Genomic DNA, 14,465 nt, shown 5'->3' on the forward strand with positions numbered 1-14,465 from the left:
CTGCTTATTGAGGAATGAGATAGATATGTGTTTTGCTTTTAATAATGAAAAATGGACCAGTCCTTCTGGCTAGATTTTATATTTATTTCGGTTTGCGTTACAAAGTACATTGATACTTACGGTGCTCCAGGCTCCTGGTTTCTAATTGAGATGGAACACTTAAGTCAGCAAGCGTTAGGAGCTGGAAGACATGCCTAATTCTTAGCTTTCATGGGACTATAGAGTTAAAAGCAAGAAGAATGAGGTTTTAACCCCTTCTTTTATGTCAAATGCCAACATCCTCTTTTCCTTTTCCCACTCCACTCACAAGTCTGATTTCTCTGTGCCTCACAGACTCTCAGGGGTGAGGGTTCCCATAATGGAGTCTGGGGACAAGGTTCATGGCTCTGCATGGTTCATGGTTCAGCCATTTCTCCTCCCTTTGCCCATCAGCAGCCCTGATAGGAGGTGGTTTCACCCATCTCCCTGCCTTGAATCAGCCCCATTTCGCCACACATCTGTTGAAGGAACTGCTTATCTTCTAACAACCCAGCTACTGTTTGTGATCAGTAAACGTTACCCATCTTCATATAAAGATCAGTAGCTTCTCATTAAACTGTCTCTTTAAATGCATGGAAGATTTTCTTTTAGCTCTCTCAGCCTCATGGCTAAAAGGCTCTCTGTAGAGTGAAAAGCTCTGCTTCTAGCTTTCCCTCCTCACTGAATCTCACCCTCTACTCCTGAACTGGCCAGAGTGTGTAAACCCATTGTGGAAAGTCCGTTGCCTGGAAACACAAGGAAGCAGCTTACCTTGAACTGATTCTTTCTGTTTGGTAAGCAGGGGTAAAGCTAGATACTATATGGGCAGGTAGATTGATAGGTAAGGGGATTGTTAGTGTGTTTTGTTTGAAGAACCAGCAGTCACGTGATTCAGCTGTAAATGCCAGCTGATCACCATGTTAGAGGAGACGATAAGAGGAACGCTGGGCACCTCTGCACCCTCCAACCTATTAGAGGCAATCGGTAGCTCTTAGAAAAAGTATTTTCAAAAAGAGTTTGAAAAGAATCCAGAAATGAAAATTCTCAGAAAACAAAGAGGCATTTATACTAGTATTAGAGTTTGGAGAGTTGAAGAATTTCACATAGAGAAGTTTCACTGGAGCAATAGGAAAAAGTACAGAGACTTACCGTCACTGGTGAATCTGAAAGTTCTAGGAAGGAGCAGCAGCCCATTCTGATTGAAATGAGAAAAAGTCTCTGAGTCCAACAGGTCCAAGGAAAAGACATGACATATGGTTGTGACGCCCCATTGTGGTACTCAGGTGGCCTGACATAGTTTATGGACGGTGGGGAAAGAATCGTCTTCCTAGCAGGTGAGCCCCGTCATTACTCAACTGGCAAGGCTCAGCTGATGTGTCATCTTGATTTGCATGGAGCACAGTGAAACAGTCAGAAATAAAGCGTATGAGTAGGAAATGGGACCCGTCTTTCCCTCCATTAAAGGCAATGAATTGGGAGTGGGTGACTACACAGATAGTGTCAAAGAGCAGGGCCCTTGGAGAGCTCCTACAATAAACTAAAGTGTATCCCATGAAGACTGTGAAAAATAAGTTTGTTACTGGGCAATCTCCAAGTCATCTTACCATGGTGGCCTCATTATTATTTGCAGAGCATAAGCCCTGACCCCCGAGACCTTTTGTGGCTTCTCATTCCAAACTAATTAAGGTATAAACACCCCAGCTGTGCATTCAGGGCTTTCCCGTGCATGACCCCCACCCAGCCTTTCCTCCTTCCAACCCTCCATGCAGCTGGATGGACTGGCTGCCAGTCCCTGAACCCAGGCATGCTGTCTTTCCTTCTCCATCATTTTGCCCTTGACCTCTGCTCCCTCCATACACATTCTGAAACATCTCCAGATATCAAAATCCTATATATGCAAGACCTACTTCAATCTCCTTCTGACACCTTTCCTTATATGACTTTGTATCTCTGTGGAAGGCACTAATCTTCGTTTGTCTTGTAACTTGAATTACATCTAGGTCTTTTCTCTAGTAGGTTGTAAGCCCCCTCAAGGCAGACTGAGCATCCTTTAAATCACCTTTGTGTCTACTGCTGCACCGAGCAGAGTGCCTCATAGATGGACGTGGTTCGTGAGCAGATTGAACAGAATAAATAGAGGCTGAGAAGAATAGCCTTGTTTGTTAAAGAAGACATACACTATTGTGCAAATTCTGGAAGTACAGAGTGTCTGTCATGTTGAGGTCTGATTCAGATTCATTTTTGAATGAATGAGTGTCGAATACCATTTGGATGAGAATAGAAAAGAAGTATAGGTAGTACTTCTGATAGAAATTATTTATCAGATTATTAGTAACATGGGTGGTCTAATCTTGATAGAAATAAGCATTCTACAGAAGCATCTGACTGAATAGATCGATATGGTTGCTGCTTTTCTAGTATCTGGCATGGAAGCAAATTTCCAATTAGTATCCTGATTTTGAGTTACAGTTAAAATCTTATGGCTATGCCACCATGAATACATCTCTGCTGGTAGCTCCAATTGCTCTCTGTGAAGTGGGGATGAAATAAGAGCTGCCTCACAGGTTGATTGCAGTAAGTGACTTATATGAAGGATAATAACTTTTTTATATTGTGAAGCTCAATAGAAATGTCAGTTTCTTCTAGAACAGTGGTTCTCAACCTTCGCTGCACATTAGAATCACCTGGGAATCTTTTTAAAATCCTGATTTCTGGGCCTCGTCCTCCAGAAATTCTGTTTCTTTGTTACTAATGTTGTGGCCTCACCCCATAACAAAGAAACAGAATTTCCAGAGGATGAGGCCCAGAAGGAAGGAAAGAAGAAGAAAGGGAGAGATAGATATCTCTGTACTATTTAAGCAGCTGTCTTCCAAAGATGATGATTGGGTGAATTCTTGATGAAAGCTTCCCCTTTAAGAAAAAACAGGTGAGAAGAACTGCTTCATTTGTTGTTTTTACTTCTTTTTCAATTACAGTTTACATTCAATATTATTTTGTATTAATTTCAAGTGTACCACATAGTGGTTAGACAAGGTGTCCCCCCTGATATTTCCAGTGCCCACCTGGCACCACACATAGTTACTACAATTGACTATAATCCCTATGTTGTACTTTATATCCCCATGACTGTTTTGTAATTACCAATCTGTACTAAGAACTGCTTCTTGAGTCTTAATTTGATCTCCACAGAAGAACAACTTAGTGCTGTGGAAGTGAAGGGAACCCAAGATTTTGCAGTAATTACTGGAGAGTGTCAGTCAAGCTTCTAAGTAAGCATAAGGGTAGGAGATATCAGATAGTTCAGGGCTTTGGAGAGATGTAACAGTTTAAAAATTAGAATTTGGAACCCAATAATGACCGGTAAAAAATGAGGCACCTCAAATATTTACAATAATATTCATGACACCCTTATGATGTACCACGACAGTGCGAAAGACTTGTCAACATTCATTTTCCCTTTTAACTTTCACAATATTCTTACGAGGTACCCTTGAATGAGCTCAATTTTAAAGTGATTATATGCAGAAAATGAAAGAATTTTAGTGAACTTTAGGACAAATGCCCAGAGGGGTAAATAATTATTCATGTATTTATGATTACCTGGAAAGGAAAGCTGGGATTATTTGATGACAAATGGGTTTACTAAAAGTAAGTCATGCCAACCGTTTTTTGTATGTAAAGTTTCTAAGCTAACAGATCAAAAAGATGCTGTGAGCATAATATACACTGAGTGGCCAGATTATTATGCACCTGACGTTTGTAGGCAAATGAGCTATAATTTCATGCTGAAGTTGTTAGAGAGCCAGACCATTATAAATACGGAAGCAGGTTGTTTACCACGACAGCAGAAGTGATTTTTTTCTGAAGATATGGGTAAACAGCGCAATTTAACAGCCTTTGAACATGTGATATATTTGAACGTTATGATTAAGATTTATAAGGCCCTAACAGACTGGAAAAATATGCCACCATCAGTCAGATGAAATTTAACAAGAAAAAATGTAGATCTAACCATCTACGAGTGAAAAGTAAATTGCAGAGTGCAGGATGTGGGAGATCTATCCCAAGAGTTCTGGTCCACAACATTAAGAATCAATCAGTGTTGAGCACAGCACCTGACATAGTAGTTGCTCAAAAATGTTTGCTGATTGAATGGACAAACGGAGACAGTGATGCAATGGTTTTAAAAAGTTTCTTTAATTATAGTTTTGTTAATGCACAGATGTGCCCATATAAGGGAGCTAATAGTCCCACTGTACTCTGAATTGTCCAGGCCACATCAGGATATTGTGGCTAGTTCTGGACACATTTCACAGGGACACTAACAAGTCAAAGATTACCTTGAGAGTCACCCAAACAGCACACCCTTGAGCCCCATTTTTCACCACATTATTAGTCAAAAAGTGAAAGAAAATGGAGAAATAAAAAAGCCAGACAGAAGAACAACTTGGTGCTATGGAAGAGAAAGAGATAAAAGTTGACTTAAAATATCTGAAGAATATCATTTGGAGTTAGAATAAGATTAAATCTGTCTATAGCTCTGAAGAGTAAAATTAGGACCGTTTGGTAGCAGTCAGAGGAAACAAATACTGGCTCTGTGTTAGACAAATCTTGGAGGGAAATCCAAAAGTGGAATGGTTTTCTGCATACAGTAATGAGCTCCTTGTTACTGGAAATGGGGTGGTAGAGGCTGCATTTGTATTGAGGGAATTTGTGAAGTGAGATGTTAAGCTGGATGACTTACAATGACAATATCCTGTGGCTCTTCTAAGGCTAAAGAGGTCCATGGACGCTTAAGAAGTGGCTTTTCGGCCCTCTCCTATAACATGACCTTAGGATTCTGTGCTTACACACTGCTTTGTCACCTACCAGATAGTTCTTACAGTGATGAGTCTCATAATTTCTCAAGATACAAAGCTCTGGGCAGATGCTTAATATAATTGCTGTGCTTCTTTTCAGTGGATGATTTCTTTGGGGTGTGTGTGTGTGTTCTGTACACTTTGCATTTGTTCAAACCACTTTAAGAAATTTTTAAAACACACAGATTACATTTATCACACTTGGGACTCACCCAGAGTACTTTCCGGAAAAGCAATTTGATGATTTACTTTTTATATATATTTCCAAAGCACTAAAGTTACAAAGACCTAGTGTATAGGGCATAAAGATAAATAAGCAAAGGTGAACAAGAATATCGATCACAAGAGACATTAATGGCAAGAAGGCTGCTTAAAAATGTACAATTATTTAAAAAGAAGAGGAAAGGTTGACACCAGTGGCTTTCATCATGTATTTAAAAGTGTGAAAGAGCAAAGCCATTTGCCAGGCAGAGCAGAAATCCCGAGCTTGCTGCCTGCAGCCAGGTCACTCTGAACTTCTTTGCCCAAGCAGACAAAATATTATCATTTCCGGTTCTTTATAGCTGGCACTCTGCTTCATTGCTTTGATATTCAACACGTAATATTTTTTGCCACCAGGTCCATTTTAAAAAAATAAACATCCCCTTTTGAAAATTCATCCCCAAGACAGCAATATTTCACATCTTTATTGCTTGAGTTTGCTTTTTCATCTCCTGCCAGTCACTGAGATGGGATTTAATCAGGTTCTACTACATAGTTCCTGTGTCAGGCTGGTACTCAGACATGGAAATGCAGCCCTAAAATCAGGCCCCAAATTGTTAAGTACACAAAAGTGCTAAGTTTATAAGAAAAGGGTTTATATAAATAAACCAATAGAAACTGTTCCCCATGGTAACCCCTTCCCCGGCAGAAACGTGTATACTCGTTTTCACAAAATGTTCTTTTTCAGTCGTCGACGAGTATACTAAGAAAATATGGTAAAAAAATATGGTTTATAGGAAGACGAGTTACAAACTGTTTTCATAACCAGCATCAAAAATACTATATAGAACCAAAATTAAAAAATTAGTCTGAAAAAGAAACGTTTTTAACAAAAAAATTGTTGGGGAAGGGGTTAAAAAGGATTGTGGGTTAAACAATCAGAGTTGACACATGAGTACTCTATTTTATCTCCTTCTTATTAAATAAATACTTGTATTTGGTACTCTCAGATGCTATGGGAAAATTAGTAAGAAATGGACTTCTAATAGAGAAGATAAGAAATAAACACAAATATACTTATACCTACATTTGTACAGCAATTTATAGTTTAACATTTTCCTTCAGTGATTTTTCTTGTTTTATTTCAATTAAAAAAATTTTTTTTCAATTACAGTTGCATTCAATACTATTTTGTATTAGTTCCAGGTATATAGCATAATAGTTAAATAATCACATACTTTACTAAGTATTCTCCTGATATTTCCAGTACCCACCTGGCACCAAACATAGTATTACAGTATTATTGACTATATTCCTGTGCTGTTCTTTACATCCCCGTGACTATTTTGTAACTACCATCTCTTTACCTTTTTCACCCAGCCCTGCAACCACCCTTCCTTCTGGCAACCATCAGTCTGGTTTCCATATCTATGAGTATGTTTATGTTTTATTCATTTATGTTATTCTTTAGATTCCATACATAAGTCAAATCATATGGTATTTGTCCATCTCTGACTGACTTATTTCACTTAACATAATGCTCTCCAGGACATCCATGCTGTCACAAAGAGTATGATTTACGTCTTTTTTATAGAAGAGTATTGTTCCATTATGTAAATGTACCACATCTGTTTTATCCACTCATCTACTGATGGACACCTGGGTTGCTTACAAATCTTGGCTATTGTAAATAATGCTGCAATGAACATAAGGGTGCATATATTCTTTTGAATTAGTATTTCAGGTTTATTTGGATATATCCCCAGAAGTGGAATTGCTGGAACATAAGGCAGTTCCATTTTTAATTTTTTGAGGAAACTCCATACTGCTTTCCACAGTGGCAGCACCAATCTGCATTCCCACCAACAATGCACCAGGGCTCCCTTTTCTGCACATCTTTGCCAACACTTGTAATTTTTGATTTATTGATGATAGCCATTCTGATAGGTATGAGGTGATATCTCATTATGGCTCTTAATTTGCATTTCTCTGATGATGAGTGATGTTGAACATCTTTTCATATGTCTATTAGCCATCTGTATGTCCTCTTTGGAGAAGTATCTCTTTAGGTCCTTAGCCCATTTTTAAATGGGATTGTTTGTGGAGGGTTTTGGTGTTGAGTTTTATAAGTTCTTTATCAATTTTGGATATTAACCCCTTATCAGATGTATCATTGGCAAATTTGTTCTCCCATTCAGTGGGTTGTCTTTTCATTTTGTTGATGGTTTCCTTTACAGTGCAAAAACAGTTCAGTTTAATGTAGTCACATCTGTTTATTTTTTCTTTTGTTTTCCTTGCCTAAAAGATATATCAGAAAAAAATGTTACTAAGACAAATGTCCAAGATTTTACTGCCCATGTTTTCTTTTAGGATTTTTATGGTATCAAGTTGAATATTTAAGTCTTTAATCCATTTGAATTTATTCTTGTATATGATGTAAGAAGGTGGTCTAGTTTCATTTTTTTACACATATCTGTCCAATTTTTCCAACACCATTTATTGAATAGATTGTCTGTACCCCACTGTATGTTCTTCCTTCCTTTGTCAAATATTAATTGACCAAAAAGGTATGTGTTCATTTCTGGGCTCTCTATTCAGTTCCATTTATTTATATGTCTGTTATTATACCAGTACCATTCTGTGTTGATGACTATGGGGCAGGTTGGTGCATAAATTGATATCAGGTAGCATGATTCCTCCCACTTTGTTGTTCTTTCTCAAGATTGCTGTGGCTATTCAGGGTCTTTTGTGGTTCCCTGTAAATTTTTTGATTTATTTGTTCTAGTTCTGTGATATTCACTATTGATATGTTTAAAATATTATTTGTTTATTTTTTGAGAGAAGGAAAAAGAGGGGAGGGAGGGAGGAAGGGAGAGACAGAGAGAGAGAGAGAGAGAGAGAGAGAGGGAGAGAAACATCGACATGAGAGGAAAATATTGATGTGAGAGTGAAATATCAATCAGCTGCCTCTTGCAGGCTCCCTACCAAGGATAGAACCTGCAACTCTGCAACCCACAACCTGGCATGTGCTATAACTGATAACCAAACCAGCAACCTTTCAGTGCATGGGAGCATGCACAACCAACTGAGCCACACTATTGTTATTTTGATAGGAATTGCTTTGGGTGGTATGGACATTTTAATGATGTTAATTCTTCCTATCCATGAGCACAGTATACACTTTTTCTTTTTTGTATCTTCAATTTGTTTCTTCTGTATCTTATAATTTTCCAAGTAAGGTCTTTGATCTCTTTGGTTAAATTTGTTCCTAGGTGTTTTATTTTATTTATTTATTTAAAAATATATTTTTATTAATTTCAAAGAGGAAGAGAAATGGAGAGAAAGATAGAAACATCAATGATGACAGAGAATCACTGACTTCTCTTAGTCCCTTTCTGATAGTTCTTTATTGGTGCCTAAACATGCAATTGATTTGTGGATATTTATTTTGTATCCCACTATATTACTGAATTTACTTATCAGTTCCAGTAGTTTTTCGGTGGAATTTTTAGGGTTTTCTATATACAGTGTCATGTCATCTGCAAATGACAGTTTTACTTTCTTTCTGATTTGGATGCCTTTTATTTCTCCTTCTTATCTGATCTCTGTGGCTAGGACTTCCAGTACTATGCTGAATAAGAGTAGTGACAGTGGACATTCTGTCTTGTTTCTGATCTTAATGGAAATACTTTTAGTTTTTGCCCTTGAGTATTATGTTAGCATGGGTTTGCATATATGGGCTCTATTATGTTGAGTTGTGTTTTCTCTATTTCTGCTTTGCTGAGAGTTTTTATCATAAATGGATGCTAGATTTTCTCAAAAGCTTTTTTCTGCATCTATTCATGTGATCGTATGATTTTTATCCTTCATTTTGTTTATGTGGTATATCACGTTAATTGATTTGTGGATATTGTGTCAACCTTGCATCCCAGGAATGAATCCCAGTTGATCATGCTGTATAATCTTCTTAATGTATTGCTGGATTTGGTTTGCTAATATTTTGTTGAAGATTTTTGCACCTATGTTTATCAGATATACTGGCTTATAATTTTATTTCTTTGAGGTATCTTTATCTGGTTTTGAAATTAGGATAATGCTGGCCTCATAAAATGAGTTTAGAAGTCTTCCCGCCTCTTGAATTTTTTTAAATCTTTTGAGAGGGAGAGGCATTAGTTCTTTGAATGTTTGGTAAAATTCTCCTGTGAAACCATCCAGTCCAAGGCTTTTGTTTGTTGGATGTGTTGTTTGTTTGTTTTTTAATTACTGCTTCAGTTTCATTATTTGTAATTGGTCTGTTCATCTTTTCTGTTTCTTCTTGATTCAGTTATGAGAGATTGTATGCTCTTAAGAATTTATCCATTTCGTCCAAATTGTCCAATTTGTTGGCATATAATTCTTTGTAATATTTTCTTATAATAGTTTGTATTTCTGTGGTTAGTTTTGCATTTCTTATTTGACCACCACTGAAAACAAAATGAAGTTGGAAGGGCAACTTTTATTAACTCCACGTAGAAGCTTAAGAAATGGACACTGAGTAAAATGAACAAGCCCAGGCCCACATAGCTATTAAGTATCTGAGCCATAACTGGAATCTGAGTCCTGAAAATGTACACCTAGGGAAGTACCAAGGAAGTGTAATGGGAATATGAATGAGGCAGATACCTTTCAACCATGGGAAGAAGGAAGACTTCAAGGCATAGGGTGCACTTGAGCTGGATCTTGGCTTCAGATACATAGGGATATGGAGAAGGAAGGAGAGCTATGGAGAAGAGAACATTCCACACAGAAATCTGATCATTTGACTTAACTTGGACATGAGAATAAGGGGGGGGGGGGTGGAAACAGAACAGATTGTTCATCTTGGCTGGGCATCAGCAGCATGGGGAGTTATAAAGTGGTGAGAACGTTGGGGTCAGTGCTGGGATAAGGAGTTGAGACATTATTTAGGAACCACCAGGGAGCTATTGAAGGATTTTATTTACTTGATTTCATGTTGCTTTGAGAAGGCAATAACTTGGTCAGAAGAGGCCTATAAGAAGCTTCGGCTATCAACCCAGAAAAACTGCAGAAAGAGACCTTAAGTAGGAAGGTGAGTCAGGAATCTAACAGAGAAACCCAGGGATGGGACAGAGCAGAGGCAGAAGTGCCGTTTGAAGATCTACAGCCTTCAGTTCTAATCAGATGCGTTGAGTTCTTTTTATTCGCCCTGCGGGAGAACCAGGCGGAAATCACCACACAAACTTGTTTCAGCTATTGAATGATAAGCGAGCAGAACAGAATGTGCCACAGCTGAAGAAACAGTGCTGTATCCAGTGACTGTTTTCCTGAAAATGGTGCTTCTGGGGTAGGTGACGGGCAGAGGTGTGGTGGGCCCAGAAGACCACTCCTTCCAACCTCAGAGCACTGGCCTTTCTTCTCCTTGGAGGGCGAAATGATTGTCTCACTCTGTCGTATTTTGATCTCTGTTTGGTCCCCGTCTGCTCTGTGTGTGTGCTGGGCTAAGTCAGGGAGAGTTGAGCACTGGGAAAGGGAGACCTGGGGAGAGGAAGGCACCACATCTGTTGTCTCCACTCTGAAGGTGCTGCCTCGGAGAAGGTCACGCAGTAGGCTTCAGGCTCCTGGGCCAGAGCTTAAGCTGTGTCTGGATTCAGTATGACTGATGGGAAAATATTGAGTTTTCTGAGCAGGTGCCTATCTGCCCTCTAGGGTAGTTTTACTGCTCTGAAGATAAAATAAGTATAGAGGCACTGAAGTAAGGAATTTGCAATAAAAAATGAAAAATGGGAGCCATAAGAGAAATGAGAATTATTGGATCAAGTATGAAGAATGGTAAATGTCAAAGCACTTGATAATATTTTTGCTAACAGACGTTGTGAAGATGGAAGTTTCCATAATTCTTCTTTTCCTTTTTTTTCCCTTCTTGCTATTGTCACAAGACCTAGGAGCAAAAGGAATTTGTCACTTTATTGTTGCATTGCAACACAAAGCAAGGCACAAGTACCCTTAAATGGCAGCATGAACACAATAGTAGGTTCTCTTACTTGCAATAAATCTTGAATTGCCAGTCTATAAATCGTTTATATTTTATATGTGAAAAGTTTTAATGCAATCATTTAATTATTCATTGAAAGTTCATATTTACAACATTTAATGTACACCTGTTATGTATAAAGTATTCACTAGGTACTAGTTATAAAATTAAACTCAGCTATTCAATTATGAACATAAATCACACCCACATGCCGTGGAAAACCTATTATAAAAGCAGTGAGATACCCGTGAAACTGTGTTCTTTGAATTTCACAGAAATCTCAGCTTGGGTAGCAAAACCAAGAGTATTTGTTTTAAGCCACTCTGTGTATCCTCTTAAACTGTTAATATGAGGAACAGAGATTGTGGCCATAATGAGACTAATGAGATACTGAGTATACATGTCTGTGACCTAACTGAAGTTTGGTGGTCTAAGTGGTATTTTTATTGACCTATTAAAAACTCCAGGTACTTGCAGAACTGTTCAAAAGAGTTAAAAAAATACCAGTTTAAAAATTAAATCAGTGCATGTTTGGGTTTAATTTGTCCCTCTTTGGGTATTGTATATGTGTCCAAGTTCCAGACATGCAGTTAGTATTATAAATTTTCAACAATCTATATATATAAAGAGCCAGGTGCCATCGCAACTGAACGGACGACCAAACAGGCTGAATGGGGTGACAAGGCCTGCAGGGGGGTTAGTGAGGGATGACCAAACGACTGAACGGCAGGCTGTGTGGGGCAATCAGGCCGGCAGGGGGGGTAGTGAGGGACTACCAAATGACTGAACAGCAGGCTGCATGGGGCGGCCAGGCTGGTGGGGGGGAGGCAGTTGGGGGGGGCCCGAAAAAAAAGGAGGCCAGCTGGGGAGGGCAGTTGGGGGTGAGCTGGCTGGCCGGGAGGGGCAGTTGGGGGCAAGCAGGCCTGCAGGCAAAGTGATTAGGGGCGATCAGGCAGGAAGACAGATGTGCGGTTAGGAGCCAGCAGTCCTGGATTGCGAGAGGGATGTCTGACTCCCGTTTTAGGCCCGATACCACAGGGCCTAAACCAGCAGTTGGACATCCCTGAGGGGTCCCGGATCAGAGAGGGGGCAGGCTAGGCTGATGGGACCCCCTAACCCTGTGCTTGAATTTCATGCACCAGGCCTCTAGTATTCAATAAAGGGGTAAAATTTCTGTTTAATCCATATTTAAAATACCTCAAGAATTTTAATTCATGTCTATTTTCTTCCTTCCCACTATTTTCTTTCTCTTAACATCTTTATTTTCAATATACCACATTTATTTAAGTCTTACCAATGCTTTACTTCAGGAAACATAATATTATTCTATAGTCTAGCTCAAACATGTCAAAAACTCAAAGGCTAACATAGGCCAAATAAACAAGGAATAAGTTTATATGGGCCACAAAAAAACAAAAGCTTCAATTTTCATAGAAACATAGGTTTATTTCAATAGAGACATGCTGAATACAAAGGGCTGAAATAAATGAGTAATTGTTAACATAAAATAATAGAACATTTTAATAAAAATTAATATTTTTTCTTGAACATTAACTTACCAGACACTGAATAACTGCACAAATTAATAAGCATAACACAAATATTTTTCTTGTTCTCCAAAAGTGAAATATTTCCTGTTGCACACACCAAACAAGTCAGTCCAAGACTAATGACGTGGCAATTGGCTGCTAAAATATTCGCTGCTAGTATTAGTGGAGAGAAATGATGTTCCTGCACGTAATGTGCATAAGGGAAATGCATGCAACACGATTATAGTAATCAGTCATTAGCGAATGTTGTAGTTTGTTTTTCGTAATTATGAATAACAAAATATTGTAAAAATTAAGTTACAAATTTTTATTAAAACGTTTCTTACATACCGTTACATTGGCTGGGCCACAAAAATACTCGTTGTGGGCCACATGCAGCCCATGGGCCGAGTGTTTAACATGCTTGATCCAGCTAGTCTGTCCTGCCAGGTCCTATCAAATCTTATCCTAATATATAAAAACCCAGGGTCCATAATGACTGACCAAAGGCTCAATCAAACACTGGAAATTAGTCCTGCAGTCAGTGCTGGGTTGCAGTGACCCAGCACTGAAAAGAGGCAGGGTCTGACCCACAGCCTCCATGGCAGCTGTTGATAAGCCGTTGCCTCTCTCTTTCTCTTCGGGCTTCACAAGCAGCTGCACCTGTTTCTCTCAGGGCCTCCACGGGGACTGCTGATCAGCCTCACCTCTCTGATCAGGCCCGGAGATAGGCCCAGAGATGCTGACTGGCATAGAAACTGACCAATCAGAACCAAATCTGGGTGAACTGTGAGGAGCCAATGGCTGCTTAGGAGGCGGAGCTTTTGACTCTGACTGGCATAGAAACTGACCAGTCAGAACCAAATTGGCCGGCAGGGTAGGGCAGTTGGGGGTGAGATCAGGCGAAGGGCCCTTGGTAGCAACCAGGCAGGCAGGGGAGGGTAGCTAGGGGCGATCAGGCAGGCAGGCAGAGGTAGTTAGGGACGATCAGGCAGGCAGCAGGTGAGTGGTTAGGAGCCAGCAGTCCCAGATTGCAAGAGGGATGTCCGATTGGAGAGGGTGCAGGCTGGGCTGAGGGAACCCCTCCTCCAGGTATGAATTTCGTGCACTGGGCCACTAGTCTCTCCATAAGCAAATAGTGGTGACCACAGATGCAGAAGAGATTTTCTATGTGACTCCTCTCAGCATCTCTGTACAACACAGATCCTAATGCCAACTGGCCCTTTCCAGTCATGGTCAAATGGAAAAACAAATTTAGTCAGAGTTTAAAAGAGGTGGGAACATCAACCTAGAAATTCTGATGTGGAAAAAGCCTTAAGGTTTCATAGTAGGGATTATTTTCTTTGGCGGTACTGCCACATAAACAAATATTCCTGGCTGGCTACTCAGTGAGGCAGCACCAGGTTGGCATTTACACTCTACAGAAAAGGTACCAAATGAAGAATGGTCTGAATACTTGCTACAAGTCATACAGATAGACAGCAGCACATTCTGGGTATACACATGTAATTCATTTAGTTGTTGTTATTGTATAAGTAATGCATGCTTCTTGTAGAAAATAGTCAATGAAGATGAGCAAGAGAAAACACATCATCGGGCACTGACCATATTAACGTTGACATTATCTCCTTGTGATTTTCTTTTTTTTTCAATTAAATCTTTATTGTTCAGATTATTACATTAGTTTCTCTTTTTTTCCCACCATAACTCCCTCCACCCAGTTCCCACCCCACCCTCCACCCTCACTCCCCACCCACTGTCCTCATCCATAGGTGCACGATTATTGTCCAATCTCTTCCCTCCCCCCCCCACCCTCCCCCCCCCCAG

General features: G+C 39.5%; 1 protein-coding gene across 1 annotated transcript in view; it reads left to right on the top strand.

The window, feature by feature from the left end:
- THBS4 (thrombospondin 4) overlaps positions 1–14,465 on the top strand; it is a 49,632-nt gene that overhangs the window by 7,256 nt on the left and 27,911 nt on the right. The window lies entirely within an intron of this gene.

The sequence above is a fragment of the Myotis davidii genome, unplaced genomic scaffold, assembly GCF_000327345.1.
Source record: "Myotis davidii unplaced genomic scaffold, ASM32734v1 scaffold44, whole genome shotgun sequence".
Lineage (NCBI taxonomy): Eukaryota > Metazoa > Chordata > Mammalia > Chiroptera > Vespertilionidae > Myotis > Myotis davidii.